Source organism: Oryza sativa, chromosome 11, assembly GCF_034140825.1.
Source record: "Oryza sativa Japonica Group chromosome 11, ASM3414082v1".
Classification (NCBI taxonomy): Eukaryota; Viridiplantae; Streptophyta; class Magnoliopsida; order Poales; family Poaceae; genus Oryza; species Oryza sativa.
The window spans coordinates 14,338,878-14,351,121 of NC_089045.1; the positions used below are offsets into that span (position 1 = coordinate 14,338,878).

Below are 12,244 nucleotides of genomic sequence, written 5' to 3' on the forward strand. Positions count from 1 at the left end.
CCACCTCACTAGGCAACATTGCTTCTGCTCCATAAACTAGCAAGAATGGTGACTGGCCCGTAGCCCGACTGGCAGCTGTTATACCCATTTGCCAGCATAGGGATTCAGTCGGTCGAAAACTCGTGCCTTTATTCCTTGGAGAACCATGCCGTTGGCTCGTTCGACTTGTCCATTGCTCATAGGATGCGCTACGGAGGCGTAACAGATTTTAATGCCGAAGTCTTCACAGAAGTCTTTAAATACTCTGCGAGTGAATTGAGTGTCGTTATCAGTGATGACCCGATTAGGTACTCCAAACCGATGCACAATGTTGATGAAAAAATCTCTAGCTTTATCTGCCGTGATTGTGATGACCGGTTTAGCTTCAATCCACTTGGAGAATTTGTTGACAACCACAAAGAGATGAGTGTAACCTCCGACTGCCTTTTTAAACGGGCCGACCATGTCAAGCCCCCAAACCGCAAACGGCCAGGACAACAGGATGGTTTGCAACTCTTGGGCTGGCAGATGAGTTCGTCTGGCGAAGAATTGACAACCTTCACATGTCCGCACAATCTTATCAGCATCGGACACAGCTGTAGGCCAGAAAAATCCTTGCCGGTAAGCCTTGCCGACAATGGTCCGTGCAGCAGCGTGATTGCCACAAATACCAGAATTTATATCCTTCAACAATTGTCTCCCTTCCTCCAAAGACACACAGCGTTGCAGGATTCCTGATGGACTTTTCTTGTACAACCCGGTCTCATGAATAATATAAAGCCTGCTGCGCCTGGAAATCCGCTCGGCTTCATCTTTATCTTGGGGGAGTTCTTGGTTGGTCAGAAATCGTATAAGGGGCTCTCTCTAGTCGGCTTCAACCATAGCTATGTCTTGAGTGTCCGTGGCCTTAACTGTTTCTTTCCTTGGTACGGTTGGTTCGTAAAGATGTTCGACGAATACATCGGAAGGAGCTGCTTCGCGTTTGGATCCAATATTTGCTAGTCTGTCGGCTGCTTCATTATTGTGCCGAAGAACGTGAGTGAGTTCGAGTCCATCGAACTTATCTTCCAACTTACGTACCCCTTGCCGATAGGCGGTCATGTTGTCATCAAGGCAGGACCACTCTTTCATAACTTGATTAACAACCAACTGTGAATCTCCACAAACTATCAAACGCCTAATTCCCAAAGAGATTGCAATCCGTAGTCCGTGAAGAAGCGCCTCGTATTCTGCCACGTTGTGAGATGCAGAAAAATGTATCCACAACACGTAGCTCAGTCTTTCTCCAGTCGAGGAAATTAAAACAACCCCAGCACCAGTGCCCGAAAGTCTCTTCGACCCGTCAAAGTGCATAGTCCAATACTCCATCTTCTCCTCGGGCGTATCCTCTTGGCACTCGGTCCACTCGGCGACGAAGTCGGCTAAAGCTTGGGACTTGATCGAAGTTCGCAGCTTGAACGATATATCCAAGGACATCAGTTCTAGGGCCCATTTTGCGATCCGCCCGTTTGCTTCGCGATTATGAAGTATATCGCTGAGCGGAAACGATGTAACCACCATGACTGAGTGACCCTGGAAGTAGTGAGATAATTTCCTAACGGTAATTAGAACGATCATTGTGAGCATCGGGTCACACCATTGGAGTGGTGGAAATTGTCTGTTTTCTTTAACAGCTTGAAGAAGGGCATCCCCCGCTCGCCGAGTCGTGAAACAAACCGGCTGAGCGCCGCCATGCATCCAGTCAGCTTTTGGACACCTTTCTGGGAACTCGGCGGTTTCATGTTGAGGATGGCATTGACTTTCTCCGGGTTGGCCTGTATGCCTCTATGAGACACCATATATCCAAGCAGCTTCCCTGATGGTACTCCGAAGGTGCATTTTTTAGGGTTCAGTTTCATCTTGAAAGCGCGGATGCTCGCAAAGGTTTCTTCCAGGTCCATGATCAAATCATCTTTCTGCTTGGTCTTGATGACTACATCATCCACATAAGCTTCAATGTTGCGACCGATCTGAGTTGAGAAACATCCCTGGATCATGCGTTGATAAGTTGCTCCTGCGTTCTTTAATCCGAAAGGCATGGTGATGTAGCAGTAGGCCCCAATGGGCGTGATGAATGAAGTCTTCAAGCAGTCGGATTCCTTCAATCGGATCTAATGATATCCTGAGTAGCAATCCAAAAAACTGAGTAGCTCGCAGCCGGCGGTCGAGTCGACTACCTGGTCAATGCAAGGCAAACCAAAAGGATCTTTGTGGCAATACTTGTTGAGGTTTGTGTAATCGACACACATGCGCCATTGCAAGGTCTTCTTCCAGCCAGTTGGGATGAAGGATTTCTTTGATGAAGCCTGCTGTTAACAGCTTGGTCAATTCCTCCTTGATCGCGTCCTTCCTGTCTTGTGCGAAGCGGCGGAGTCGTTGTTTGATGGGTTTAGCGTCTTCCTTAACATGCAAAGAGTGCTCAATCACCTCTCTGGGAATACCAGGCATATCGGATGGTTTCCACGCAAAGATATCTTTATTAATTTGAAGAAAGGTGATGAGCGCGCTTTCCTATTTACAATCTAACTCGGCGCCTATTACAGTAGTTTTAGTAGGATCAGAAGGATCTAGAGGAATTTTCTTGGTCTTGGCTTCGCTTTCTCCACTCTTTGAGATCTTGGTTGAAGGCACTTCTCCTTCGCTTGCCGTGGTTGCAGTCAGTCGGATGTCTTCTCGGGCGATCACGATCTCGCGGGTTTGGGCCATCTCGCAGCTTTCCTTGTCGCATGTGACGGCTTGTTTGATGTCGCTCCGCAGGGATATGACTCCTCGTGGACCAGGCAACTTAATCATCATGTAGGTGTAGTGCGGAACGACCATAAATTTGGCTAACGCCAGGTGCCCGAGTATGGCATGATACGCTGTCTCGAAGTCAGCAACCTCGAAGCAGACGTTCTTTGTGCGGAAGTTCTCCCGAGTACCGAAGGTGACCGGAAGAGTGATCTGGCCGAGTGGCGTGGCGGATAGCCCTGGGATGACTCCGTGAAAGAGCGCATTACTCGGCTTCAACTCGGTGCGAGGGATCTGCATGTCGTCCAGGGTCTTGGCGAAGAGGATATTGAGTGCGCTGCCGCCATCGATTAGGGATCTACAAAGCTTGACGTTGCGAACCACTAGGTCTAGTACCAGGGGGTACCACCCCGGGTGGGCCACTCAGTCTGGATGATCCGAGCAGTCAAACTTGATTGTTGTCTCCGACCACCGAAGATATTGGGGCGTATCAGGCTGAACAGTATTGATCTCCCGTTCAGTCAGCTTTTGCTTTCTTTTAGATCGTAAGCCAGAGGGCCACCAAAGATGTGATTGAGTTCCTTGCGATGGTCTTGAAAACCTGTCGGGGCATCATCATTATCATCCTTCTTTTTCTACGTGCTTTGATCTCCATCGGAGGTCTTCCTGCATTCTTGGCGTAGTGCTCTGCAAACTGTTTATACACGAAGCAATCTTTAGCTGCATGATTGGAGTTGGGATGATGCGGACATTGGGAGTTCATGATCTTGTCAAAAGTGTTGACGCGCGAACGTTGTCGGGAGGAGTGTGTAGTAGTCGCAACAAGTTCCTCGGGCTTACGCTTGCGGTCCTTGTGATTGTTACTTCCACCCCCTCCCGTAGTCGGCACATCTTTCTTTGGCTTCCAGGTGGGACGGGACTGCTTGGATGCGATAATGGCGTCTTCGGCTTTGGCATACTCGTTGGCTTTTTCAAACATCTGTTTGACCGTCTTGGGAGGCTTGCGCCCGAAATTGCCGACTAGATCTTCGTGACGAATCCCCTTGGTGAAAGCAGCGATGATGACGTCGTCGGTAATGTCGGAGATCTTGTTGCGTTGTTCAGAGAAGCGTCGGATGTAATCTCGAAGGGATTCTCCAGACTTCTGAATGACGTTGTAGAGATCAAACTATATGCCAGGGCGTTCAAAGGTGCCCTGGAAGTTGGCGATGAAGTGGTCACGAAGTTCCGCCCATTATCCGATTGTGCCATGGGGTAACCCATGAAGCCAGGACCGGGCAGAATCCGCTTGGGCCACAGGTAAGTAGTTTGCCATGGCCTTGCTGTCTCCTCCTGCTGCGCGGATTGCGAGACCGTAGACACTCCGGATTAGTGGTGCCGTCATACTTCTCGATTCCAGTCGGCTTGAAGCCGGCTGGCCAATCCACTCGACGTAGGTCGTTAGTAAAGGCAGCTACTCCACCCACGTCGTCATCGTAGCGATCCGGTGAATGGCGGTGGGCATGGCCTCGCGCTGCATGGCGCTGGTTGATTGTATCATGAAGATCGACGGGGCGCCTACGAGGTGGGGAGCGAGGCCGTTCAACTCAGTGCTCCCTGTGTCGCTCAGGAGGCGAGTGAACCGATCGCTCATCGTGGCCCCTGCTCCTGTGATTGGATCCTGCGCCGGCGATGCTGAGGCTTGGCAGGTGATAATTTTGAGATCGAAGATGGGGGACCCGGCTGCCAGTCAGCGTGCGGACGCTTCCAGAGTTAACCGGGACCGAGGCGGCAATCATGGTCTTGGTCTGGTTCAAGATGTTGACGACGTGGTCAGCTTGGTTGAGTGCGTCTTCCTTGAGGAGGGTGTCGAGGAGGGTGATCGCCGCAACATCGTTCTGTTGAGGGGTACGGAAGACCGCCGTCCCCTCAACGTCTTGCTGCCCGATGAGATCTCACGCTCGTCGCCCTACGTCCAAGGCTCGTTGTCGTCGGTCCTCGGCCTCCTTTGCAGCCCGTTCGCGTTCCTGTTGCTCACGCTGCAACCGTTCTTGCTCTTGTGCTTGGCGCTCCTCTTCTAGTCGGCGTCGCATGGCCTCCTGTTGTACGCGTCGTGCTTCTGTTTCTCGGGCTTGGCGTTGTTGTTCCGTCTCGTTATTTGCCATGAAGACGCCGAAATAGAGAGGGGTGTAGTTATCTTCAAAGCTTTCGTTGAAGTCGTCGAGGTCGCGGTTGTCGTAGCGGTAGCCGAATTCGTCATACTCTACGATCTCTGTTGGTCGTGAGTCGACGCCGGGGGAGCTGAAGTAGCCTTCCAATTGATCCGTCAAAACCGTGTCGAGTGGCTGGAGTATGACGCCGACTTCCCTGGAGCTAGGCTGGATCGGTGTTGAAGCCGAATTCCGCCTAGGCCTACGGGGAGAAGACGTCCTTGCAGTGAAGACAGCAGCCAGATCGTCGGGGAGTTTCATCAGGATTGGCGGGTAGGCCCCATCGTCTTGATCTGGTGGTCTTGGAGTAGATGGGATCTCGTCCGAGTCGTTTGGAGCCGACTCGATCGAGATAAGCTTGGGGTAGATCTTGGCCGAGTTCGGAATACCGAACGGGGCTGAGACCTGGTCTCTCCCTGACTGGTTCAAATCCGAGTCAAGGAGAGAGATCTTGCCGAAGTCGTTGGTGATGAAGTCGAGGCTGCCGAACCGGAACGCCTGCCCTGGAGGGAAGGCAAAGTCGTCGATGCCGGAGACGAAACCCATCGCACTAGTCGGCGAAAAATTTGACGCTCCCCCTACTTGGCGCGCCAACTGTCAAAACAAGATTTCGGCAATACTAAAAGGGGGTGGCTATCAATCTAGAAAAGTGGATGGGTTTGAAGACAAGGAATTTTATATAGGTTCATGCCTTCTTAATCAAGAAGTAATACCCTACTCCTGTCCGGGGATTGATCCGCCGAGTGTATTATTGATCGTATAATCTGGGAGAAAATCGTGTCCCTAGAGGGACCCGGACCACTCCTTATATAGGGGAAGGGGTTCGTATTACAAAATACAGTCCATATCCCTAACGGAATATGTGATTACAGATAAAATACAATCGTAACCGACTAGGATCCCGGGTATTTCCTTGACATACAAGTTTAGAAACTAACCCGAGTCCTCCTAAAGATATTCTATCTATATCTGGTACCCCGTACCCAACCAAACTATACATGCCGTGTAGATATGGGGTATCCATAATCTCCACACTTCGGCAGACCACTATGAACCATCATGCCATCGAGCTGTGCCTCCACCATCAAGAGTGAAAACTGCATCTGCTACCAACATGGCCACAAATAAAATTCAGAGCATTCTAGTATGAGTAAATTTGTTGTCAAAATATTCAGAGAAAAACTAGCCTGTTCAACAGTGTTATATGCAGTGAGCAAGCTACTGATCGTATTCCTTATGCCATTGAACTTATCTGCTTAGAGGAATCCACTTCAATTTCTCTACTATTCAACCAGAAAATCACAGAACCTGAACAAAATCCCAGTAAGAAAAAGCTCATCAAGAAAACACAATCCCCACCACCAAGCCTGCTCCGGCTAAGATGCATTGCAATCACTACAGTCTGAAGGCACCAGATCGGAATGGTTAGGAAAAATGACAGAGCAAACAAAAGAAAAGGTGATCACCTTCCTCTGCACTTGAAAAGCAACATTCCATTGGAAACATTAACACGAGGTGTCTAGTTATCTGACCGACCTTAAACCTTTGTGAAGACTTCCTATTTGCAAGAATGGGTTAACAATGAAATCTCCTGCTGTTGTTTTTGTATTATAAATTATTTCTATCCAATGAAGAAACAGATCACATGCAAAAATACTGGTATACCAGCAGAATCGAACTTAGTGGTAGGATCCGGTCACAAAAACAGGGGAAAATGGGGGAAGGGGAGATATACCTGACGAGGAAGGGATTGATGGGCCTCTCCTGCTTGTGCTTGGCTTGGCCCAAAGCCACGGCAGCACCGGAGGGGAAGAGCTCGGCTCTGGGGATCTTGTGGCTGCTTACCCCTCTAAGCAATCACTTGCTAGAGGGAGACGATTAGGAAGGTGTGGATTGGGAGTCATGAAAGTTGGTGGAGGTGGATTGGGAGGAGGGGCTGCGTGGTTGTCAGAACCTGGGATGGAAATGGAGGTCATCTGAAGAAGTCTGAATATCGGAAGAGGAATTCTGAAACTCTGAAGAAACGGAGATGGAAGCTATACAGGGAATGGACGGCCCAGATTTCAGCATACCGGTTCGTTAATGGGAATCGGAAAATAGAGAGTATTGGGGGTCAGCTGTAGTTGTTCCACTCTTGTCGTTTTGCTCTTTTTCTAGTGCTGTGTCTGCTTTGACAGCTAAGATGTAAAACTCTAATATATGTTGCGGCTTTGCCAAGTGAAGGAGTAAGAAAAAGCAGATAATTATCTTGTTCTCTAGGAGTAGGGGTAATTTAGCTCTAGGGTTCTTGCGGCGACCACATACTCTCGTTCCCCTACCTTGAATCGTGTTCCAATAAGTTTTTCCTGAGAGAGAGAACAAGAGAGGATTCGTTTTCCATTTCGCTACGCTCGATTCCTAACAAAGGTACCAGAGCACACTCGATTCTTGGCTCTTGGATTCGTTAGGCGAGGGTTGGTGGAAGGCGGCGGCGAGATCCACTGTAAAATTCCTAAGCTGAGCGAATTCAACCCGGAGGCGACAAGGGAAGGTAAAGATTCTTGAGTGAGGGTTGGTGAGCCATCGTTGCGGTGTGCTCCCGTAAAATCTCCGGAACTCGAGATCTGGATCCAGCGGCGGTAGAACACTCTGCAGAGGAAACAGGGGAGGAACGAGCTTCTGAACCTACTCTGCAGATCATGAAGATGGTGACGAAGACCCGGTCTAATGATGAGATATTCAGTTTGGAGGTGATGAATGAGTTTCGCGTTGATATGGTTGGATTAAAGAAAGATGTTGCAGATTTGAAGAATCTCAAGTCAGAAGTTGTCACACCCTAAAAATCCTAAATATATAAATTGTTGTTTAATTGGAATTATTATATTTTATTTTAGAAGTCTAGAAAAGAAGATCTAATTTTAAATAATAAATTCCAATATAAAATGGGGCCAGATAAAATTTCATTAAATACTTTGCTTAATTCTATAATTCCTAGATTTTTCTGGGATTTATTTGAGCTAAGGAAGTATTTTTAATAAATGGAATTGCATTTCATGAATAATTTAAATTGAAAAAGGTTTTTAAAATCCTCTTTTGGCTTTGGGCCGAAAGTCGGCCCAAAACCTTCTCTCTCTCTCTCCCTCGGCCCAGTCGGCCCAGTCAGCCCGCAACCGCCCGCGCGAGCGCCCTCGGCCGCTGACAGGTGGGTCCCACCTGTCGGACTCGTCGTCCTCCTCGCGCCGTCGCCCGGCCGGAACCCTAGCCGAGCCGCGCCGCTGTCTCCTTCCAAATTCGCTCGCGCCTTTCCTTCTCCGGTGAAATCAATTGAGGGGAAATGTTTCCCGAGATCTCCTCTACCTTTTCTCTTTTGGAATCGTCGGCTAAATCGTTTGGAAATCCGTGGATTCGAGTTCGATTCGGATCGATCTCTCTCCTCCGAACCCAAAACTTTCCTTCGCGTCGCCGGTCGCCGTGGGCCTTCGCCGCCGCCTCCTTGCCCCTATAAAAGGACCCCCAAGCCCACCGCTACCTGCCGCCACCCTCGCCTTCGCCTCTCGCCGCCCGTAGCGCCCTAGCCCCGTGTAGCCTAGCACCGCCGTCGTCGCCGTTCGTCCAGCCGTGCGCCGCCGCCGATCCCGTCGTCGTCGTCGCTCGGGAAAGTCACCGTCGTGGTCGCCGTCGCGTCGCCGTCCTCGTCCGCCCCTCCATCGCTGTTGTAGACCGCCGAAGCACCACCGTCGTCGTCAAGCCGAAGGTTGCCGCCGCTTCTTCCTCATCGCTGTCGTCGTCCGTTGATCTTCCGCCGCCGCTTTGGTCACCGGTGAGTTCGCCATGCCGTCCGCTACCCGTAGGTGCTCTCCGTTCGCGCTGTCATGCCGTCGTTCACCGGCGAGCATGCACGCCCGAGCTGCTGCCGGTGGTGACGTCACCGCTGACGTCATCGTCGTCGTCTCCCGTGGTCCGGCCGTGGACCGGTCGATCTTGGCCGCTCGTTTTGGATGGAAAGATCTCGGCCGTTCGTTTTCGTGAGCCACCGCCGTGCACCCGGTTCACCGCGAACCCTAGCCGCTAACGCAATAATTCCCTTTTCCTTTTCAAAAATAATTCATTATTGCGTCATAATTCAATTAAAATCTAAATAAATGATTTAATCCGATTTAATCTTTGAAAATTCATAACTAATTCATCTTAGCTCGGATTTAGTTGGTTCAAGTCTCTAAATTTTTCTAAAATTGAGATCTACATGTTGAAAATATCCACATGTACTGTTCATGCTTGTTTATGTGCTGTTTTTGTGATTTTGCTCCTTTCTGTTTAAATTCCGACGTTTCCGGAGAGTCCGTTTTTACAGGAGAAGAATTTGAAGAGTTCCAAGGCCAGCAAGGCAAGTCACACAGATCCCAAACAACCCTTTGAGCGTGTTGATCCCGTTTAAAGCTATTGTTTCTATTCAACTATTGCATTTATTTTTGAATGTCATTGGGTGGAATTAACCTATTGTTTGTTATAGCCCTTTTGTTCTTGATTACTTTATTCCTTGATACCTTGGGTTATTATAACTTGACTAGTTGGGCTATATATATTGGTTCAGCTAGATATTAGATATGATTGCTTAGCCATGCTTAGAAACTCACTATTATTTAATGTTGGCTTAATGATAGTTCACGATGGTCAATCGTGATTGGTTAATTAATTACTTGCCAACTAAAACTTGATAATGGTGGGTTGTGAGCACATGGTTTTGAGAGTCGTGCTCATGACAATTAAGGACCGGTTCACGAGTTTCGGTTGTGAAACATTAACCGTGCCAACCACAAGCCAGCGTGGGCAACGGCTTTACCTTTTGTATAGCATGGTTCATTGTGGAGCACCAGACTGAGAAGTGGCGGAGATAAGCCCACGGGGGTCGCTGGGGAGTCCATGCCTTGTTTATAAGGGGGTGATTATGATCCAGGAAAGGTGCGCTGTGGTGGATTGTGTTGTGCGAGGGGTACTGTCACAGCTCCTTTCCGAGGTACCGTGGTGGTATTGAGGCACATGGTGACATGTTGTGGGGCTGTGTCTTGTGGGTACAGTGGTACACCTCTGGCCAGAGTAAAACTATTCGAATAGCCGTGCCCGCGGTTATGGGCGGGTCTAACAATGTCTTTCGTGATTAGTTTCACACTTCTCATCATAATAAAAGATGCTATAACTGGTAATAATTTGATTAGTTTCACACTTCTCATCACACTTCTCATCTACCTCTGTAATGACATTTTATTCGCTTATTAATTAGAGTAATAATTGTACTCTATTATCAATTTGTTATTATGTGCCTCGGCTGATTCCTGGACGAGGGTTCACACACCTGTAAGCGTTTGGAATTTTGGATAGAAATTCCGGGCGTGACAAGTTGGTATCAGAGCCTCCTTGAACCTAGGTTATGCCAAATGGTTACCCATAGAAGCCCTCTAAAAATATTGGAAAAGTAGAACTGTTCTCCTCCCTTTCTCTTTTAATTAAACCAAACTAATAGCACATGCACATGCACTTTCTCTAGCACCACTAATCCTGTTGAAGCTGGCGATTGGCTGCATGCCATAGAGAAGAAGTTGGATTTGCTTCAGTGCACTGATCAGGAGAAGGTCTCATTTGCATCACATCAGCTGCATGGCCCTGCCTCTGAGTGGTGGGATCACTTCCGCCTTAACAGAACTACTGCTGAACCTATCACTTGGCTTGAATTCACCGCTGCTTTCCGGAAGACTCATATACCATCGGGAGTGGTGTCTCTCAAGAAGAAGGAATTTAGGTCGCTCACCCAGGGATCTCGCACGGTCACCGAGTATCTACACCAGTTCAACCGTCTGGCTTGTTATGCTCCGGAAGATGTGCGCACTGATGAAGAGCGCTAGGAGAGGTTCTTGGAAGGACTTAATGATGAGCTTTCTTACCCACTCATGACTGGGCATTATCATGATTTCCAGAAGTTAGTGGATAAGGCTATTCGCCAGGAGGACAAGTACAACCGCATGGAGCAGAAGAAACGCCGGATTGCTCACTTCAAGGCACAACAGGGGAATAGTCAGAGGCCGCGTCTTACTTTAGGACCTCAGTCCATGCCACAGGGAGGTTCTTCATCTGTTGTTCGTCCGCAGCGTCAGCTCTTCAACAACAATGCTGGCAACAACATCCGCAATCAAGCTCCACGCCCTATTGTAGCTCCAACACAGCAACAGCCTGCCAAGAGGGAGCAAGGTAGCAAGCCCGGGGTGTGCTTCAACTGTGGAGACCCAGGACATTACTCTGACAAGTGTCCGAAGCCCCAACGCGTGAAGGTTGTCCCGGCCCAGAGCAACTCTACCGCACCAGCATCAAAGGCCCGTGTCAATCATGTTGCTGCAGAAGCTCAAGGTGCTCCACATGTGATTTTGGGTACGTTCCTTGTCAACTCAGTTCCTGCAACAGTGCTTTTCGATTCTGGTGCTACACATTCATTTTTATCTATGAGTTTTGCGGGAAATCATGGGATGGAAGTAGAAGATCTTAGACGTCCTTTGATGGTTAGTACCCCAAGTAATCAAGCACTCTCTTTGCAACGTAGCCCCTCTGTCAGAATAGAAATTCAAGAAGTACCATTTCTGGCCAATCTTATCCTGTTAGAATCCAAAGACCTTGATGTCATCCTAGGGATGGACTGGTTAGCCAGATATAAAGGTGTGATAGACTGTGCCAACAGAAAAGTAACTCTCACCAGCAATGATGGTCGAGTTGTAACTGTTCATGCATTGTCTTCTGAGTCTTTAAGGTCAAGACTGAACCAAATGACTTTGGAAGAGATTCCTATAGTCTGGGAGTATCCCGATGTGTTCCCAGACGATTTACCTGGTATTCCGCCTAAAAGGGATATAGAGTTCAGAATAGATTTGGTACCAGGAACAACTCCGATCCATAAGAGACCTTATTTGACAAATTAAATTCGATCGACGACATAACATTTACAAGTATTTTGATTGAATTACAAAACCCTAGCTATATTATACGCCTGGTCCAGTTAGACAGGGACTCGTTCTCCCACAGGGCTAAGACTCCTTCATTGTCGAAAAACTGCCGAAGCTGATGTGCGCACTCACGGTGGATGAAGTAACACATGTCCGCCTGAATGTTCTGAATGGAAGTATCATCGAGCTGTCTTTCAGACATGGGGAATTTTGGAAGCTGCATCAGATCATGACAGAATTAAGGAAATTAATTATTCACAATAATACAAGTTAGCGACTAATTTAACAAGTGTGTATTATAATACAAGTTAGCGACTAATTTAACAAGTAATTACTTACCTCATC

General features: G+C 48.4%; 1 long non-coding RNA gene across 2 annotated transcripts; it reads right to left on the bottom strand.

Annotated features, from left to right (window-relative positions):
• Window positions 1-5,702: 5,702 nt before the first annotated feature.
• On the bottom strand, window positions 5,703-6,925 carry LOC112936936 (uncharacterized). 2 transcript variants are annotated; one of them, XR_003239472.2, is made up of 4 exons: window positions 6,673-6,925; window positions 6,404-6,495; window positions 6,125-6,245; window positions 5,703-6,040 (listed from the first exon to the last, which is right to left on the bottom strand). It is a non-coding gene; the product is annotated as an uncharacterized lncRNA (long non-coding RNA). The 2 variants fall into 2 exon arrangements; XR_010737384.1 differs by lacking the exon at window positions 6,404-6,495.
• Between the last annotated feature and the right edge of the window lie 5,319 nt (window positions 6,926-12,244).